Raw genomic sequence first — 17181 nt, 5'->3', positions numbered from 1 at the left:
ATTAAGTTCTTGCATTTTGGGGCTAATGAAGTCATAGAGACTAGAGTGGGCGAGTTTCATCACAGTTAGTATAATCAATGGCACCGTGATAATTCTGACTTTCACTTGAAACTGGACCAGAACAGTCTAGGTCGGACGAGTCGTCATCATCAATTCAAAGGCGACGTAACCAAATATACACCGTGAATTCATCTTAGATCGCACCGAGTTGAACAATCATGTCTGTCATTGTAGAATGTAGACCTTTACGCTGTTTGACCGACTATTGAAGTATAACCCACATAGGTGATATTTCATTGACCTACATGGAAATGCTTGTAAATACTTTTTGCAAGTAGTAGTAGCTCAGACCACTCTAGTATTTTAGTGGTCTGAGGTAGTAGTAAGAGTTTTTGCTAACGTTTACATGCTAGCGTAGTTGTACATGTACGTATACATGTCAGTTCGTATGTACATGTACATTAAATGTAGCTCTCATCATATCATACACTGTACATGTGTGTAACCCTTTTCTTTTGCACCCTCCCCCTCCGCCTTCATGTGGTCAAACACAGACAACTAACTAACTAAATAGTGTTACTGTTAGTTTTCTGTGGGTCAAACAATTAGTGTACACGCCTTGAATCACATGCAGGCGAGATAGATTTGAATATTCATTTGTTTACTGCCCGGTTATGGGGGTGAACTCATGAATATATTCTGAACTAAATGCAAATGTATTCAAATCACTTCCGACTCGCAATCTGAACTATTTTTCAGATCGAGTATAATCCGATTAGACAGGCGCTAATGGGAAAGTACAGAAACGTCCACCTCATCAGCATAAAAGTACAGAATTGAACTCAATCTGAACTATAGTACGGAAAGTGTCGTAAACTGTACTATTTTTTCTACTAGTGTTAGACAGAAACATGAACACTGGGAAGAAATGAATGCGAGAGTAAGTTAAATGAAGTGGTGACAAAAATTGAACTAAAACGACACGGCAAATTGACACACCTCAAGATGACAGTAGTGAAATGACATTGATGTAGTATGTATATGTCAAAGTATCAAACTCTTTCATATTATTCTCAGTAAGTTGCTTTATTTTATACTGCAAATCTTTTCTCCTGGCGTGACAAATGTCGAGTGTACACAGTGTTTTATTTAAGGGTGGTAAGTAGGTAAAATCTACCGGGGTTCCCACATCATTTTACCGGGGTTCCCCACCTAAACTATGATACATTGCATGGGAAGCACTACCAGTTTTACCTCTTTCCCCCTTTCTGTTACCGGGGTTCCCAAACCTTAGCAAAAACACTGGTACAACTGTGGAGAAGGTTAACTTTTAACAAGTCAAGTGACCCAGTATGTATAGTACTTTTGTGCTCGACTGCTGTGTTTTCAATTCTGACTATTAAATATACTTTATACATTGAAAAAAATCCCAACCAGCTTTTCTCACTTGGAGTTGACCACCTAGGTGTCTAGGGAATATCACAACCTACTTCTCATTGTCAGTTGACTACCTAGGTGACTAAGGAAAATCACAACCTACTTCTCACCATCAGTTGACTACCTAGGTGACTAGGGAAAATCACAACCTACTTCTTACTTGGAATTGACCACCTAGGTGACTAGGGAAAATTAGAACCTATTTCTCACTTGGAATTGACCACCAAAGTGACTAGGGAAAAGCACAACCTTCTTCTCACTGTCAGTTGACCACCTAGGTGTCTAGGAAAAATATTAACCTACTTCACACTTGGAGTTTCCACTTGGAGTAGACCAACTAGGTGACCAGGGAAAATGACAATCTACTTCTCACTTGGAGTTGACCACCTAGGTGACCAGGGAAAATCACATCCTACCTGTGTTTAATCATATCAGTTTAGTTGACCTCCTAGGTAGATAGTTAGAATCACAACCTATATCTCACTTTCATATGACTGCCTGTTAAAGTGACTCATGTAAATCTCAACTTTTTACTTGCTTTCAGCTACCAACTTGGTAAATCAGTAAAATCACAACTTACATTTCACATGATTAGCAGACTACCTAGGTAACTCAATATCTCATCATTTTTGTTGACCACCTAAGTGACTAGGTAAAATGATAACCTATTTTTCATATTGAGCTGACTACCCAGGCGACTAATAAAAATCACCACTTCCCTCATTATACTGTTGTCTAACAATTTAAGCAATACGTTACAATTTAATAAATCGTACTTGGCACCAAAAATGGAACTTTTACATACAGCAAACTATCACCAGGAATCTGAGGATTGGGTATTTATTTTGGATTTTTAATTTATAAAACAATTTTATCATGGCTTGCTACTTGAAAAATAAAAAAATAAATGTGAAACAACATATGCCATATGAAGACATATCCACATCCATATGGCCACTTTAATGCTGTTGATTGATTTTGCTAGGAAAAGAATAAATGGAATCTTCGTTGTAATTAACACCATGGCTTTCACTGGGAAAACATCAATCTTTGCTCGTCAAATTCCAACCCGAACTTTACAATGATAATATTGAATCTTTCTGCATCTACATAATTCAAAACTGTTAAACCCATTGCAAAAACTTAGCATGAAAATAGTGGCACACCAGCTCCATTATGTATAAAGTTATCATTTTGTGTGCAAAAACCTTTAAATTTAGATATATTCGAATGAACATTCATGTTATCTAAAATGTATTAATATATGTGTTGACCATATACCGCAAAGGATTTTTCCTTATTGCAATAAATGAAAATAAACTGTGTATAATATGCATGTAGTATAAAATTCAATACAATGACAAAGCAGTGGCAATGACACTACCAATGTTGCAGTGACTTTTATTTGCACTTAATATTGAATACATGTTCATAATGAACTACTACCGTAGGGCAGGCTTGTCATTTATTTGGAGATAGTAATGGGTTTTCATGCACAACTAGATAATTTTGTAATGACTACCAAGTATTAAACCTAATGTCTTTCAATCTCCATTAGGAGGGGATTAGTATTCTTCATCATGCTGTAGATTTTTTGAGGAGCAAACTATGTTTACACCTCCTTGTAAAGTACCGATACAAGGCTGAGTCAAGGGAGTCATAACGTTGTGAAGATTTACTGATTTGATTTCACAAATTGGTGCCTCATTGAATCTGAGATTGATCTCATTAGCTTCCAAAGTCGTGATTTGTGAAGACACTGGCTAAATATACATCATCTGTCTGTTATAGGCAACATAGTTCTCCTTCACCTTGCCATTCTCGGTACCTGAAATAGAACATACTGCCTAGGCGCATTGTAAAAAACTCAATATCTTGGTCGACACCATAACTTCCACTCCATGCGCTTCACATGCATTACTATACTATAGACGCATGTGAAAATAAGTCAACATTCTTGTTCTTTTTTGACCCTCTAGCATGAGGTAAAATACTATTACAGGTACCGAGAATAAGTCAAAACGTTTAAACTTCTTGTTCTATTTTGACCCTCTAGCATGAGGTAAAATACTATTACAGGTACTGAGAATAAGTCAAACGTTTAAACTTCTTGTTCTATTTTGACCCTCTAGCATGAGGTAAAATACTATTATTACAGCTACTGAGAATAAGTCAACCTTCTTGTTCTATTTTGACCCTCTTGTATGAGGTAAAATGCTATTGCAGGTACGGAGAATAAGTCAAACTTCTTGTTCTATTTTGACCCTCTTGTATGAGGTAAAATGCTATTGCAGGTACGGAGAATAAGTCAAACTTCTTGTTCTATTTTGACCTTGCATGAGGTAAAATACTATTACAGGTACTGAGAATAAGTCAACATTCTTGTTCTGTTTTGACCCTCTAGCATGAGGTAAAATACTATTACAGGTACTGAGAATAAGTCAACCTTCTTGTTCTATTTTGACCCTCTAGCTTGAGGTAAAAAGCTATCGCAAGTACCGAGAATAAGTCAACCTTCTTGTTCTATTTTGACCCTCTAGCATGAGGTAAAAAGCTATTGCAGGTACTGAGAATCAAGAGACTGTAAATACTGAATTTAGGTAAATGCATCACCACTTGAGAAAAAATTAATTGCTATCAGAAACGCTACCCTACTGTGAATATATCATGACTTCAATGTCTATTTGATATTTAATAATATATCACGATGTTGCAATAACAGTTTTAGTTTGTGTCCGTGTTTGCTTGCTGATCTGCTATTGTTGTAATTTTCTTGTTCTTGAAGTAAACGATATCGTGTTATATATTTTACGATTAGTTTGCCAATGCATACCAGGACAGTGATCTGTTTATTTCAAAATTCATTCTATAAATAACTCCTGCAATACTTAATTTATAACTTCCAAATCCTTCATAACCTCAGTTTAGTGTATTTTTCAAAGGATATATCTTCAGAAAGTTAAATTTAATTTGGAAGTCGATTTCGCGAGCAATTGCATTCAGAATATGACTATGACCGCAGTAACTTTCGCTAACAGTATTTGGATCACATAACACATAAAAATCTATATGAGCAGATCTCTTAAAAACCAAGGCAATGATAAACGTGAAATTCAATGTATACATCAAAGTCAATGCTGCGAAAAGTCATCAAACACATATTGGAAAAGTCAAATCCAATCACCAATCTTACAAAACAGTCAAAGTTAGAGAGAAAATGTCAACTAAAATGATGCTGTATATAAAAAAGTCAAGTTTACATTTGAAAGTAATTGTGAAAAGAATAATCAAGGGGACAGAATAATGAATAAACATGAATAAACTCTGATATCAGCAAATGATTTAACAGGGAAGAGTTTGTAGCTTTAGTTTTACATATAGTATAATATGAGAGAGGTGTTAAGTTTTATGTTTAATATATGCAACTCCTTTTATACACATTTCGTACAGTCCTTTTAAACTTAACAATATATAAAACACATTGCCGCCAATCTAATTAGTGTCACATTCCACTTGAATTCAGTATTATTCAGGTAAGACTGCAAGATAGTTTATAGGAAAGTAGCTTAGAAGACTGTGATATGATTACTGAAATGAAATTGGAAACAAATTTGAACACATTTTGCCGTTTATTGCACTGTAATTGAAAATAGTTCAAATCCGACCATTTCACTGTTCTCTACTTGATTGGTATTTGAAAGTTTTTTAATCAACATAATGGATAGGAAGCCACAGAGAGTGTTTTAAGACTGCTAACTTTAACAAAGGATGATGATCCCTGTTTTGGTTGTAATAAGGAATTACCAAAATTCTCTGCTACAATTTAGTATATAGCCACTATCGTAACTGCTGTCATGAATAATTCATGCACTTATTCCTCAAATCTAGCCCGAATTGATCATGACTACACTTCAAATGTGATGCATCTCTTTATTTCTTCATTCAAGACAGAACTGCAAATATGAAGCTGATAATTTATTTCTTAATTCAAGACAGGACACTGCAAATACGATTTCTTATTTCAAGCAAATTATAATTTCTTTAAAAAAAGGAAAGAAAGTGTAGAGTACTCATGCATGGTATTCACAAGCTCGAGTGCTTGCACTTGTTCTTTGGCTTCTCTGTGGCTGTCCAACAATTAGTGAAAGATCACCAGAAAGAGATTTTGTAGTCAGTATGAATGTAGGTACTTCAAATACCCATAGTGGCACTCATGCATCACGGTGTTCTATTAATAAGAAGTACATATCTTTATATAAAACATGTTTCATAAAAACATACATCTGCAAGCAAGTGATTTCATATTGGACAATTGAATTCTTGTGTGCATACAGTTCTAATGTTTTCAGTATTGTGTGCATACCAGTAGATTTTGCATGTATCATTTAAGCTATCACTGGTACAATTGTACAATGTAATAATATTGTAATAATATTTCGTGAAGAAATGTCAAACATACACTACTATAGTAGGTTATTAATCTTTTCTAAGTTTCACCTATCAGGGTTCTGAAACTCGACAAAAATAGATGACATGCTATATTCATATGAATCTCTGCATGCAATCAACCTTGAGGGATCGGTTTATTTAGTCCACTTTAATAAGGAATTAATTTGTATCATAAGAATTATAGCCATGTCACTATGCAGCAAATTGTTCCACTTGTACATGGATTCAGAGCTCTATGCATTGCAATAATACATACATTGTAAAGGGTTCTAATAGTGTAATTCATCCATTAATGACAGAAATAGCACAAGTATTGTAGGCAAATCATAGGCAATGCCTTCTTATTAAAATTCTGAATGCATTATTCAAAATTATAAGCATTTTGAGCAGAGTGTGGGAAATGATATTATATCAAATCTAACATTTCAATTATTATCGATAACAATATGATATACATTTGGGTATTCTAAAGACTCTTTGTATAGCTTTCTATTAAAATGTATTCAGGAAGTAGTTTGTCATAAACATTTACTTCTGACCCAATAGAAAATTATGAAAATTACAATAAAATAAATGATGTGAAATTTTTAAATATTTTCCTTTCTCTAGATACTTCTAGTGATTCTGTATCACTTTCTCCTTCTGAGTCTGTTCCTGCACCTTCAAAGCCAACACTGTCAGCTACTCAATATCTATCTCCAAGTACTGTGCTTTCAACTGAAGCCGAAATCTCTTCATCACTTACAGCGGTTGCTATAGCTACAAGCTCTGCAGTTACTATGGCTGCAAATCATCTGATGGATGTCTCAACTTCTGCAGAAATTTCTTTGCATACCCCCTCCTTGATAACGTCTGAGAATTTCTATATGACCTCAGCAATGGACTCTGGTGTTTTCTTGCCAACATCAAGTGATTTATCCTTGAAAAGCATTGCCCCAACTCAGTCTCAACAACAAAATATACCCAAGGATGTGACACTGGATTTACAGGTTTTATCATCAAGTTTGAGTTTACAATCCTTAAAGCTGGTTGCGCCATCGCCTTCTAAAACTCTGCCTTTGGACTCAACTGTGGACACTACCTTTGAACTCTTAAGTTCAACCGGTTTGTATCAACCTCACACCAGGCAGGTTTATCTGCAATCCTCATATCTCCATGACAACAGACCAATGTCAGGATACACTACCAGTGATTTTGATGCAGTGCGTACCAAATCTGATTTTTATTTGAAAAGTTCAGGAGGAATTTTGTCAACACCTTCCTTCACTGTTATTGATTCATCTGCTCATTCTGAAGTATTTCAATATTTGACTTCTGGAACGCCTGATGTCATGGCTACATCATCACTCACTTCAGCATCACAAGCATCATCATCGCTACTAAATCCAAATCCCAAAAATTCTGGTGACATGGTTTCATCAGGAGCTGGAGTGCCATCATCATCTCTGTCAAATTTACAACCTCAAAATTCTGTCTTGATTGCCACACCGTCACTAGCCGGGGTACCATCATCATCACTATCAAATTTACAACCTCAAAATTCTGTTGTGATTGCTACACCATCATTAACCGGGGTGCCATCATCATCTCTGTCAAATTTACAACCTCAAAATACTGTCTTGATAGCCACACCATCACTAGCCAAAGTTCCATCATCAGCACTATCAAATTTACAACCTCAAAATTCTGTTGTGATTGCTACACCATCATTAACCGGGGTGCCATCATCATCACTGTCAAATTTACAACCTCAAAATTCTGCTATCATAGTTACACCATCACTAGCTCCAAAACAAACCTCATCTTTACCAAACCTCCAAACAAGCAGTACATCAGTTCCTGCAACTTCTGTTCCCTTTCCTCCTCCCCCACCACCCCTTCCTCCTCTAAGTCCACCACTGTCCAGATCCTCTTCAAGCAAGCACATTTCACCATCGGCATCGTCGAAACCTTTACCTTCATTACAAAAATCTTTAATAATTGAAACCAGTATTAGTGAGGCATTAGTTATTCAGCCAACTCCATCTCTTTCCATAAGCAAGTCTGCTGATTTAAAAACTTTCTTTCCCTCTCCCACTCTTTTTCCAACACCACTGGCCCAAGTCTCAGTCTCAGAAAGCATGGTACCTTCTTACTCTTCACCAGCACTGCCCATCATCTCTTCAATATCATCCAGAACAATTTCCCCCTCACAATCATTATCCTTATCCTCAGTTGCCACAGTAACAGCTTCAACATCACATCCTGTGATCCCATCACAACCTTTTAATGAGACTGCCACAGAGATCACTGACACCAATGGAACTGATATTGAAAATGTGACAGATATATCAATCACAACCAGTATCGTAAATACTACAGAGTTATCTGTTTCCAAGGAAACACCAATAAAGCAAAAATTCAAAGTGACTATCGAGGGCAATTGTACAGAGGTAAAGGCAAATGAAAAGAACTTCACAGCAGCATTTGTCAAGCAACTTTCAAAATCTTTGAAATTTGAAGAGAAGAAACTCAAAGTGGAAAAACTGAGTTGTGGCTCAATTGTTGTAGACCTTACAGCAGAGACATATGCTGACTCCAATGTCTCAGTGGAACTTCAAACAATGGCTAATGATGGCACTTTTATATTCTTGTACAATGGCAAAAACTACACAATGATTGATATATTTATTGTGCCATCAGTGCCGACACAACCCACCACAGAACAAACAAAAACAACATTAAAACCAGAAAGAGATGGTTTTACTTATGATGAACAGCAATTTCTTATCTACATGTTACTTGCCACTGCTTGTGGTATTGGTATTATTATTGCTATAGCGTTCTGTATTCAAAAATACAGCAGACAGTGTTGCCGCACACGAAAGCAGACTTTTGAGTTGGCTACTGATGAGAACTTTGTGAAGCTTTCCGATTTCAATATGGCACATACCAGCATACCCAGGCCCAAGAGTATATATGAACAAAGTCTTGATTCGAATGGAAAATTTAAGCCATATGTGAATGAAGATGAAACACAGACTGCTACAAATATTGAAACAGATGAGCAGGCTTCGTCTGCCACTGCTACCGGAGAGCTATCTACACAAACTGAAAAGACTCCTCAAGTTATTGGATCTGGACAGGTGTCACCTGATACAAAAGCCAGCCAAGAATTTGCCAAAAAGAGTGTTCCTGAGTGGGACCTTCCTCGACTTGAAGGTAAGAGACTTGGTAAAGCTTATGCAAATATTCTAGATAAGTCATTCTTTAGTTAACATTTTCTTATTACTTAATATATCAGGAATTTGTGTTGTTTCCATTCATGTGTAAATGTTCAACTGACATGAAAGCAATCAAATCCTTAGAAAACAAACAATCTCAGCTGTGATGACAGAGAAATAATGATTTAAAACAGTATAGATATGCAGGTTTTTTATTTTTAAAAATCAGTTATCCATACATGCACATGTAACATCTACATCCCTAAAATATGTACATAAATACATACGTATGTACATAACATGTCATACATACATGTCATACATACATACATACATACACATACACACATACATACATACATACATACATACATATATACATACACGCACACACACATACATACATACATACATACATACATACATACATAGTAGTACATACATACATACACATACACACATATATACATACACGCACACACATACATACATACACATACATACATACACACACACACGCACGCACGCACACACACACATCCATGCATGCATGCATGCATACATACATACATACATACATACATACATACATACATACATACATATTGTAATGCTTTCATTCTGTAAATTTCAAATAATAGAGAAGGTAGAATAGGCAGCCATGATATGAAAGTACTGAATATGTTATAAAATTTGTTTGAATAAACAGTTCAAACTTTATTAAAATTCAACTTACAATGCAAAAGAAATAACAATATTGGGGCGTTTGAATAAACAGTTCAAACTTTATTAAAATTCAACTTACAATGCAAAAGAAATAACAATATTGGGCCATGCACAGTGAGAAGTAGAAGTGGACAAGTTACCATGCTGATTATCAATTTGATTGTAAACAATTTATAATGTTTTCAGGAGAAGCCTGTTTCTATTGCACTGTAAAAGAATAACAATGCTAATCACATTTCAGTGTGACTGGGGAAAGGATCTTTGCTGTATGTGTTGTGTCTTTGTTATTGCTAGTCACGAATTGCCAAAATGTGTCTCTGTGTCAAAAATATGTCCCATGAGTTAATACCAAGCCAACACAATTTCTCCTGTGATTGTTCAACCAGATATTTTTTCAGAAAGTTAGGTGGCTATAGCTGTATGTTAGGAGGAAGTGTAGTCTTCAATAAATCTAGGTTTCACACACAAGGATTAATAGCACCTATATATTACTGTGACAAAGGATTAGAATACTATGTTGGATCTGAACAGAAGTTTTGGAAGTTCCATATTTCATGTCACAATGTACAGTATATAGTTGTGATTGATTTCAAATAATCTAAACAGCACAACTTATTCATTTGATGGAACTTCAGTAATTCATCATTCATACATAGTTTGAAGCAGGTGTTACTCTAGCAATCATTATTAATCATGGAATGTTGTACAATGGTGGAGGTTATATGGAATTGTGTCGGGTTTTGTCAATTTATCAGTTATTTTCCTTCAACACATTCAAATTTATCTACAGCACACAGTGCACATTTTCAGACTTACTTTATTTTTGCAGACAAAAATAACTGTTTGAGAAAGACATTTGAGTAGTCCTTAAAGGAGATATTGTAAAATATCGAAAATCAACTAACAATTCATGTTTACTCGCTATGAATATTTCATTTTTGTTTGAAATCACACAAATTCAGGAGAGACCTTGTATAATAAGTATGATAAAAATGTTGAACGTTTACAAAATGTCCATTCTTAATGAAAATATACAAAGAAAAGGTTGATAAGCAAGAGCAAAAGAAAGGATACCTGACTTGCAAAATGGGCTTGATAACACCAGGATTGGTTGATACCTTAACGTCATCTATCCAATGCAACTGGGAGTGTTTCTCCCCTCTTCCATTGATTATTTGACAGAAATGAACCATTTCAACACATGAATACTAATATTGATGAAAAACAACATTTCGTGGGTTTTAAATATCCATATTTCAGGAAGCTACACTTTGATTAACCTTTAATATTAGCCTGTGTAATTGAATAAACAATTTAAGAGGTTATAGGCCATGAGAGAACAAACTCTCCTGCTAGTGCAAGATATAAACAGTAACTCATATCTCATATTATGAAATGAATGAGTGTAGATGATATGTAATGAGGTGAAGTAGAGAGGAGCGTGTCAAATTCATATGTTTTACTCCCTAAGTAGTAAAGCCTGGAGCAACTTTGATAATGAGAACTATAAGATCAGTTATGGTGTAGTTAATCAAATTAATTTATGCCTTTTCAAGGAAGTTGTCGAGCTGGAAAAAGTATCAGGAAAGTATAATGTCCATGTGTTCTTTATGAGCATATTGTGATAAAATGAATTGTTTTTTATATCACCAATTCAAACTATGTTTGGTATTCCTGTATGTAAATGTTACTTGTGTCATTTTTCCGTAACATCTGGTAAATTACTGTGTTCTTGTTTTATTATTACAGGAGTTGTCCGACAAGGGGAAGATGGCCAACCAGTCAGCCAGCTGAAAAGACCATCTAATGAGTCATTTAGAGCATTACCATCTACCTCAACACCCCCACCATCAGTTCCTCCACCACCACCACCACCACCACCACCACCTCCACCACCACCATCAGCGACTCCACCCCCTCCTCCCCCAGCTTTCATGGACCCTCCATCTACTGGAAGTAAGAATGTGGCTGTTCGAACTAGCGATACATTTTCTGAGATATCAGATACATCAACTGTGACTGACACCAGACATTTGTTGCATTCCAGTGAAGGCTCTCCTGCTTCAGCGTCTGGAGGCGTGGATAATCCGGCCATGGTTCCTGATATCCATTATTCTCAATGAATGCCATCTTTCTGAACAAGGACTCATTAAGCTGCTTGCTGCAGCCATGCTTCAACTTGCATCCGTGTGTGTCCTGCAGCTGCTGAGTAGGATTCTAGCTAACTATGTGCTGCTAGCTGCACCCATCATGCATGAATGATTTCGTACAGCCAGCTAGTACTGCAGCTTGCTGCATGTGTTTGTGTTGGTTGAGCCTTCTCAACAGTTTTCTACTGCTAGCTTCAGCTGCAGTCTAACTCAAGGAAATATATATAACTAGATTTGTAAGAAAAAAACGTTTTAAAAACAACTTACTTTTATATCAAACATATTGAATCTAAAATGTAATATTTTTGAACATAGATTGAACTGCATCTAATACCGGGCAGGCCTTCTGCCTAGCTATGATGCAGCCAGCTGTAGCTACAAGCCAACCCAATAAACTATATGTACCTAGATTTCTAATGCAAACTTTTAAAAGAAACATTCGCATTTATAAAAAAAAACCCACAAAAAACTGCTAAAGATTGCAATATTTTTTAAGATAGGGAGGAGGTTACAATCATAAATGACTTATCTACTGTTTGCAGAGGCACAAATTAGTAAGTTTAAATCACGTCTAAAATGCTATTTCACAGTTTATATCATTCTATAGTTGAGGCATTGACTTATGAAGTCAGTCTGAGAACTATGTTGCCTAGCAACAACGTTTCCCTACTACCAATATGACTAGGATGTGAGTAAAAAGGAAAAATACAGAATAATTCTATGGCGGTAAAATTAATACCAAATGTATGAAATTCTTGAATCGGAAACATAATAAGCCTAAGGTCAGGTTTACATCAGATCTTGGCGAAAAGAACTCATTTCGTTTAATGGAAAATAATGTCATTGAATGTTCATTTAGGAGATCCGTTATTTTTCATAAGGAAATAAACTCCATTTACCCAGTTTGAGGAAAGAAAATACACCATTAATCCATTAAATAGAAGTACATAAAGTGGGAAAGCTTTAATGGGTTCTCTTATTATATCTTTTCATAGTTTCAAAAGACACAATGTCTTTTCTTAAGTTCACATCTACCAGTTCACTCTGAAGTATGTTGTAGCTTTTTTGCAGTTGTTGACTTGATATATTACCCATGTCAACTTTTATTCATGTTGTACTTATTCGTTATTGCGTTGAACATTTAAGTACTTTGCCGAACAGCTAAACCTTTATGTGTGTTTGTATAAAAAATTTCCACTCTTAGCTCCTAAAAGTGACATCGTTAATAGGCTCTTATATGTAGCTAGATGTCTATCATTTATCAATATTTGGGTTTTGTAGTTGATACATTTTTTTTGAAGCGTTTGTGTGTGTAACAAAACCCCCCAGAAAGGTCTGAAAGGTCACAAGGAAATCATGGTAATGTGCAATTCACAGGAACTGGTTCATTCATGTTTGTTCCTTCTGTCTGAATCGATTCATTAAAGCTATCGAATAAGAATGACTTTCGACGTATTATAGATATTGGCTGATTCAAAATATAGGTCGTTATGAATTGTGTACGTGTATATAATAATGAAGAGAGGAAAAAGCTATATACTTTGTCGAATGGCAAAAACATTAAAAAGCAAACGATATTCTGTCTTAAACAGTTTTAATGATATAGAAACGACATTCGTGTTACCTACAAGTCTAACAAGTCTGGTTCGGGTTTAGGGCGTTCTGGTGTAAACAGAAGGAAACATTTTCGTTACCAGTAAAGCAAGCCCTTGTACTAGATTGTTTTACATGTAAAACAGAAAGTGAATCCAAAGCATTAATGTTTTGCAGTTTTTTGATATAATACAGCCAACTATATGGTCAATCTAATATGTATTCTTTCAGTGCACCATTGTCAATATTGATTGTAGGAAAAATGTGCGCATTTTGCCTTTAAGGACGTATTGCGATTTTATGTAATCTTCAATTTTACATATTATAAAAATCTTAACACTTTTAGTGTATTAATTAAACAGTCCCAAACTTGCGACTTGTAACGTTGACATCCTTTTAATATACTGCCATTGATATTACATTTGAAAAATCCACTGTTTTTAGTTAGTGCTGCTACTGTTATAATATTGTTTGTTGTGAATCATAAAATGCTGCAGTAGCATTACAAAATCTATAGATTATTCACCAGTATACTGTTGAAATTAATAGTTTAATAGTTAATCAGTAAATATTCCATTAATATATTGTAAACGTTAAAGATAATGTGCCTTAATCGACTTATACAACCTCTATTTTGCTGAACCTGTCCCAGTGTTTGCCTTAAAACATATATAGTTCATGTTTTATTGGTGTTTTAAGACAAAGTGTAGACTGTGTTTAGCTTCATATCTTTGAGAATTGATATATTACTTAAGATTACATATGTACCTTAGTGCATTCCACAAACTGTTGAGACGTCAAAAATTAAGTGATAACTACTTCATCACTCTTTGCCATAACTCTGGTTTGCCCCTGAAATTTAGTTTCCGATACATACTTTTACAAAATATATATGAATACGCGCCCTTCTCACCAAAAACAATGAGTAATACAACACTGCTTATTAAGATAACAGTCAATCAAGTGTTGGCTGACGTACAATCAACTTGGAATTGTGCCAAATTACTTGCATTGTAAAAATGAATTTATAGCTCAAGATTATTGGCGCCACTCGGATCTCGATTCTAACATCGGGCATTCAGATACGCAGACAACTTCACTTGCAACTTTCGATCATCTGAAGTGTCTTACGTCATTGAGATAGTCTTTGGGAACTGTACTTTTGTTAGCTTGACAGTACATATTAGTCTTACCGTCACAAAGTGCTGGAAGGGATAAATTGAAAGTTCAAAGGTCAGGCAATGGCAATTGCAAATCCTTTGTAGACAAAATTGCTAATTCCTCACCCTTGGGACTTTGTCTCGCAGTTTGATGGAACCACATTAGCGTTCATGGACGTGTACTTTGTCATAAAACCATACTGTTGTGTGGTATATATCATTCCTGAATCTTCCTAGATTCTTAGAGCAAGTACTTGTGAAATGTTTTCTTTATATTGAGCACATTTCAACCAACAGGGTTATACTTATAGATTACATGACGAGTGACGATACCGAAACAATATATGTCAAATATAAGTTTTGTACGAGAATTTACGTCAGAAATATGTAGATCGTTAGTAGTGTTTGTTTTAGTCTCAGAAATATGTTTTTGACAAACGAACAAGAATTTATTAATATGTTACACGAACAAGAGTTTACGTGAACTAGTGTCGTGCTTGATGTACAATGCATTTGAAAAGGTTACATATTACTACATAAAAGTTATTATACAGCACAAAGAACACTATATTTTGTATACCCTTGTATGATGAAAGTGTCAGTCCATTTTACACTAAATTGAACCACTGTGTACAGATGCAGTTTTTGTAAGTTCGTGTGTCGACTGACAGATATTTATAGAATTTACACAATCATCTTTGTAATCTTTTGTCACACTATTTGCTAATAAAAATTATGAGTTTTTGCCGAGATGAATAAAAAAGGGTTACACATATTGTATTTAAGAAGAAAGCTGTTCTTCGATTTAAGTCCCCCCCCCTCCCCCTCCCCCTGTATATGTATGTTGTATTCAGGCTTTCCCAATGACGGGATATTACTGATTGCCAAAGTGAAGAATCTACAACGCCGTGCATCCCGATTGATCGTTGTTAGTGGAAAGTGGTAAAAGGTTGGCCAGGGAATAACGATGACTCAATCCAAATCTTATAGTTACAAACAGCAGGTGGGATCGCATTTGGAAGATGTTGAAAATAGAGGATATATACCTAGGACGGATGTTGCCTTTAAAATCCATTTTTATTACCCACTCCCTCATGCACTCTCCAAGGATACCTTAACGACACTGGATAGAGGCTGTTTAAGCGTTAACCACGGGCGTTCGACTAAACACAAAATTTAACCGTAGGTATATTAATGAGTGATATAAAGCGTCGCATTGTGTCGTTGATAGAAGTAGTAGTTGGAAACATGCCTTGAAAAATCAAATTTTCTTTTTGTTATTGTTTTGAGTTATACGATCAACCCGCGACCTTTAATAGTGATATTATCACCAGTCTTTGTTTCGTTTGATCACCAATTGAAGCTTAAAAGCGTTATGCCTCTTACCCCTAGACTGTCCACGAGGCATCATATGTTACACAAGAAGATGCTAATATATAGCCAGTCATCCCGCTTTGTTCTTGTTAATCATTTTACGCTCTGGTCTGCGCTATCCTAGTATAAAGATCTCCTCTGAACATTTCAGGAGAGCTTTTACCCTTCTGCAATACGATTTTTAAATGAGTCCTGGTTTTCACTTTTGTCCTTCTTTTTGTCAATCTTAGTTATTTGTTATCCTGTCTTTACATCTGCACTTTAACAGGGAATACTCGTGAAATAGTCACATTCCAATGTCTTATACATATGGCAATATAATATCTGAATAGCTTAACAAATTAGCCATGCCAATGATTAGTTACGGTTCATGATCAAGTGCATCAATATTATTTTGGTCTTCTATAATTCTTTACACAGCAGTAAAGTTTCTAATGCAAATATTCTAACCCCTGTAATTGTGACCTACCCTAGTTTCTGTATAATTCTTTCCGTGTCTGGTGTTATAAAATTTGGAGATAATCGCTTTTGTTTGTTTGACGTTTTAAAGACAATTGATTTGATTTGATTGAGGTTATTGGATTATATACACCGTGGGTACTCACAAATCTGATTGGCATTATTTAATAGAATAGTGTAATTTCATTATTCAAACAGCTGATCCGTCACAATTTAATGTTTTGGTTGGTTTCACACGTTCTTCACCTGTATGGTTCAATTCTCTATACCTGGTTGATTACGCTTGACAGATTTAAATCTAACCTATCCATGGTCGATCAGGTAAATGAAATGACATTTCCAGAAATAAACAGTGATATTCGTAATAGGAATACTAGTATCTGGAGTAGTATTGTATTGTTTTTTTTTTAAATCTGACAACCATCAATATTTTCATTGAATGGTGTTAAAATACCAATAATTAGACATTGTACGTCAGGCCGATTGTATCCATAATTAGTACAGTGGCAGGTTGAAATTATGAGCGCACCGGAGGCACTGAACTTTGGGTGTGGAACGAAGGGGTAATTTAGATTGATTTATCCTACAATATTATGTGTACAGCTACGTCAACGCTGTTCAGGGTGTACG

The sequence above is a fragment of the Glandiceps talaboti genome, chromosome 8 (assembly GCF_964340395.1).
Source record: "Glandiceps talaboti chromosome 8, keGlaTala1.1, whole genome shotgun sequence".
In the NCBI taxonomy this organism is placed as follows: Eukaryota; Metazoa; Hemichordata; class Enteropneusta; family Spengelidae; genus Glandiceps; species Glandiceps talaboti.
The sequence above is the reverse complement of the archived record's forward strand: the minus strand, read 5'-3'. Positions refer to the sequence as shown.